Source organism: Lygodium microphyllum, chromosome 17, assembly GCF_053477565.2.
Source record: "Lygodium microphyllum isolate KBCC chromosome 17, Lygodium_microphyllum_v1.1.10, whole genome shotgun sequence".
Classification (NCBI taxonomy): Eukaryota; Viridiplantae; Streptophyta; class Polypodiopsida; order Schizaeales; family Lygodiaceae; genus Lygodium; species Lygodium microphyllum.
Genome location: NC_141151.1, coordinates 126045193 through 126050575, shown reverse-complemented (window position 1 = coordinate 126050575; position 5383 = coordinate 126045193). Strand labels below are relative to the sequence as shown.

At 43.5% G+C, this 5383-nt stretch overlaps 1 pseudogene; it reads right to left on the bottom strand.

Annotated features, from left to right (window-relative positions):
* Window positions 1–3621: 3621 nt before the first annotated feature.
* On the bottom strand, window positions 3622–4199 carry LOC148022328 (ras-related protein RABB1c pseudogene; annotated as a pseudogene).
* Window positions 4200–5383: the final 1184 nt, after the last annotated feature.

The following is a 5383-nucleotide window of genomic DNA, read 5'->3' as shown; positions in this document are numbered from 1 at the left end:
AGGCAAATCTGAAATTTTCTGATAACTCACTGAACTATCTGAAGTAAACCCAACAAAGTTATTGGAGAAAGACTGACTGCCAGGAGGCGAGATCTCCTCTTTTCTCCGCTCCGTACCACAGGCGTCTCGCAAGACAGCGGTACCTAATGAAAATCCAACTCCTTCGCAGGTAGTGGTGCCTCACGCAAGGAGTCCCTGTTTCTCGGATGATTTACCCCAACACTCATAAACTGAACAGCTCGCATACCATCTTTACTGTGTATCCGTGCATAAGCTGATCCGTCATCCATCACTTTTGTTTCCATTCTTGCTTCTGTAATGAAAGGCTGTCCAAGAATAATCGGATAAGAGCATGAATCCTGAACAAAGCAATGATAATCCTCTTCAACATTACCAATAGAAATTCTGATACTCGGACAAGCAACATACATATCACCAGAAGTATTATTGGCGGCTCTCATGCGCCAGCCATGCTCTGCATCCATAGGCCACTTGCCACTCTCATAAACACCTCGAGCAATAAGATTAATTTCAGAACCATGATCAACTAAAGCAATCAAGGGAATTTGTTTCTCTCCAATCCTTACCACTGTCTCATGGTTGCTCTAGCCCAATGACTTCGTGAAAAATGACTGCGAGGAATGAGAATAGGGGTCTCATCATCTTCATACTGCATAGGCTGCACTATTTTCTCCAATTGTGGATTAACAGAAGCATTCTCAACCATCACTGCATCATCATGCTCTTCCCCAAGAGCTCCATGCCACAATCCCTGTAAAGCAGGTCCTTCCATCGCATGTCGTTTCCTCCGCAAAAGATCCTGCATCTGATCCTGTATTTCTCTTCTAGCAATCCCAAGAGCTTCTCCAACAGTAAAAGTGACTTCACTATTCAAAATTCTTTCATGAAAAATCTTACTCATATCCGTTTGCATATCAAGGTCTGACAAGAGCTTGAATCCTGGCTCTTTTCTTGGTTGCCTCTTTTCTTTCTGCTTGTCTTCCATTGGTTGATCAGAACCTGTTTGAGCTGGAGAATTTGGCATAGGTGGAGCTGTAACAGGTGGTGAAACAAAGTCACCCCCTCTAGTCTTTTTGGAGGAACTAGGACCCTCCTCATCTCTTCTTCTCTTTTCCTCAACCATGGCATCTAATCCCTGCATTTTAGCCATATAAGCAAAAATAGAATACCTGTCAACAGGAGAATCCCATCCTGTTTCTCCTCGGATGCTAGAGCCCACACAAGTCATAGTAGAAGTTTGAACTTTCCCTCTTCTCGCTATCTCCAAGGCAGAAGACCATAAGGCAGAGTCTCCATCAGATTTCTGCTCAAGCTGGACTCCAAAAGCTGAAGCATCTCCTCTAACACTCACATAAGCTGATCGCGCAGCCATATCATCAACAAGCTTCTTCATACCTCCCTTACCAAAGTTCGTGTCAAGAGGAGCGCCAGTCTCTGTCAGCCATATCTTCCCATCTTGTCCCCAAAACACTACATTCTTCTTACGTGCTTCCTGAAAAGCATCACAATCTCTGCAGTGTTGGTGCTCTGTACTATCACACCAAATACATCGTCGCCCTTTCCTTTGACCAGCTGGAAACGCAGTCATTGGAGCAGGCGCTACAGCAGGTACAGACATAAGTTGCTCCTTTAACTTACCAACTTCAGCTTTGACTGCTTCAATCGTCAAATCCGCCAAGCCTTAATAACATCATCTACAGATAAGGGCACTGGAGCAGCAGGAACTGGTGGATTCATAACAGGAGGAGTAGGCTTAGGCAAAGAAGCAGCAGGGGTAGAAGAAGAACTCTCCAAGGATTTTTCGGGAACTGATCCTGTGTTTCGATGCAATCTGACTCTCCTGCGCTGCTTCTTGACAAGAGCATTCACAGCATCAATAACATGTCTCCACTCAGTCTTTAAACCTGAATCAGTAGCTTGATCTTCCAAAAGATCATCCAACTTTTCCTGTAAATCAGCATCTACGGCTTGCAAAAATAACTCCACTTTCTGCATCTCCAAAGCTTGCTGTTCAGTCCCATCCAACTGATCATAACGGCTTTCAAACTCTCGCAGAAGAGCGGTAACAGAAAGTCCCTTATTAGGCATAGAAACCCATGCTAAAAAATTCCTGCGATTCATAAGACCTGTATCCTCCAGGAAATATTCATCTTTTAATGCTTTTTTAAATTCAGCCCAACCTGCATGTGCTTCTTGAATTTCTGCAATTCGACCTTCAAGAGCTCGAACCATGATCCGCAAGAAGTAGCGGCTCCAAACATCTTGAGAAACCCCAAAAAACTTCATCTTTTCTTCATACAAATGCAGGTAAGTTGACACTTGCTGGCCATTAAACTGCTTCATCTCCTATTGGACAGCTTTCAAAGCATCCATAGCATCACTGTCTCGTTTTTCATGAACTTGCTGCTGCATATACATGGTAAATGACTGAAACAGGTTCTTCATGACATTATCATCTGTCATCTCTTCTTGCGAGTCTCCCATCTTGCTGATGACGCAGCACTTTCACGTCGGGTTCACCAGAAATGTCAAAGAGTTCGTGCAAGAGCTGTAGAACACGGGGTTCAAGGTACAGCAATGGAAGAGACTAACAAGAAGAACTCAAAAATTTGATGCCAAAGATTACTATATTCCTTGTCAAGTAAATTACATGAGGTCCATGTTCAGAAAAATTTGTAGTATCTCATAATCTATTTTGCATTCAGGTGTTTGAAGACAGTTATGTCATTGACACATAGGCTTGAAGAGTTTTGCTGGAAAGAGTTCTGGTGGGCAGCAATTCTGAGCCTTTTCTCGATCTAATCATTGAGCAATCAACCCATAAGTCTACCCAACATTCATCACCAGTTCAAAGCTGTTCTCAGCATTCAAATTTCAACAAGAGATTGCCACAGGAGAAGACAATAGCAGTGGACAGCAAAGAAGGCAACACCTTCAACAGAATTAAGACTGAAGAGGGAAATGGGTTAAGGTTATATATCTCTATGCAAACGAAGATGATGACGCTTGGTGGAAACTTAGAGTTAGCCATGTCCTGCCATGGGCAAATTACAGATCCCAAGTCACAGCTTGCCTTGTCTGAACTTCAATTTGAGGTCATTCCAGAACATTGAATAGGTCAGAAGATGCTGGTAGTAATCTTGTTGACTTGTTTTAAACAAGTTCCAGGAGTGATGCACTAGCCTTGGCATATGGAAGAGGCAGAGAGAAAAGACTCGGTTGTTGAAGAAGACTAATGATAGCCTTCACAAGAGATTCCCCATTCAAGTCCTCCAAGATCAGAGAGAACAACAGTTTTGAGAGGATCACTCTCTATGCTTGCAAAGATGGAAATATCACAATCTGATTCTGCAGGAGCTATCTTATGTGTATAATCGTGTCTGTGCTCACAGCCACTGCTTCGGCCTCTGGACCTCAGAATCGTACAGAAATGTTGATGTACAGGCTCTCAGCTGCCTGGTTTCACGTTCCTCAGGACAAGGCTCAACATAATAATGATGGCAATGACCCTAGCAGGCCTGCACAAGCCTCCGTTCTTCTCAAAGAAGTGCAGTGTGCATCATGTACAGCGTAGGATGTCGCAGGTCGACGGAATGTCCACTATGAAATCGTTTTTTGCATTCCAGTCCGGTACGGTCGGAGAAATCCAATAGAATCGAGCAGCCCTGTTGAATGTCCAGGACGATGCGCCTTCTTCACCTTGTGTTCCTGCATTGCTATTACAACGATGGCTGATGTCTTCATAAATATCAATCCATTCTCCTTTGCAAATTGTTCACCTTCTTCAGTGCTCACTGCTCGCCTATGATCAAGATCACACTTGTTGCCAATCAGTATGATGGTCATGTTCGAATTAGCATGATTACGAGCATCCTCTAACCAACTTGACAAATGGTTGAATGTTTCCCGTCTTGTAATATCATACACCAGTAAAGCACCAACACCTCCACGATAATACGACCTTGTGATAGATCGGAACGATTCTTGCCCCGCTGTATCCCAAATTTGAAGCTTGACAGGCTTGTTGTTTATGGTAATCATGCGAGCACCAAATTCGACACCGATGATAAGATCATGGACGGGCTGGAAACGCTTATCTGTGAACTGCAAAAGGAGGCAAGACTTGCCCACCCTGTGTCTCCGATGATAATGTATTTGAAGAGGTAAGCGTAAGACATGGTGGAAGGGGAGGATTGTAAGGGTGGATCTGAATACGTGTTGGGCCTCTCTCTCTCTCTCCCCATGTATCCTCCTCTCTGATCTTCTTCACCTTCTGTGTGACATCGACTTCAGCTTCACAACAACCTTTTTCGATGATGTCTCCTCGTCTCCTTCTACTATGTCCTTAATCTCCACTTCTTCCTCATGACCACAAGCGGCCTGTTCTGGTCGTTCCGTCTTCAACATGCCTGCTCTTGGAAAAGCCCAGCGGCCCCAAAATGCAGACTCGCCGTCCCAGGTAGACCCACCACAAACACCAAAAACAAACCGAGAGATCCCAAAAAGCTATCTCATTCAAATTCTTTCCCTCCAATCAGCATTACTCCCCCTTCCTTTTCGTCATTCTGCGTCTCACTCTGTTCTGCTTTTTCCGTCTATTTCCCTCCTTTCACTATATCAAGCTTTTTCAAAAAAAAATATCCCCTTTTCTCCCAGAATAGACACAGCATCATCATCCACTTAATCTCGTAATAAGGGCATTCATTTTGGTTCATGTTCTGCATAAAGCTTTCACGGTTTTCGACCCCATACATTCTTGTCAGATAACCAAAAGATCAATTGCTTCTTCTGTTAGCTTGATTCATAACAAGCAATGGATGTATCCATAAGACTTTACAATGTAAAAGCTTTCACATATTTCCCTCTGTTCATCTCCTTGCTTCTGACGTAGTGATTTTCCACAACATCTGATGTCTGACATCTCTTTGCAATCAGCATTTCAGTCCTATTGACGAAATTCATCCTCCTCGCAACCTGTTCAGCCACTGTGACGGCCTCTGACAGTTTATATTTGCCTCTGATAGTTTATATACTATCAATCTCTCATGAGGATTTCAGTGAGAAAGGAGCAATGGTGAATGAGCCTGTAAGCAGGCTAGAGGGCAGTGCGTTGGCTGCTATTCAAAGCAGCAGGACAAAGATCCTTTGGCATCAGCTTTTCATATTTTTCTAATACACGCACATCATGCATCCAAACAAAATCATGCGCATGCACTAAGGGAATATATACATTGGATGCGGATTATTAAAATGCATCACACAAACAATGAATCACACGCGGAGATTAACACAAATGCACAACAAAAGAAATGGAGGCGTATACGACTCGGATGCGCAGCAACATGACATCGTCTCGAAGAGC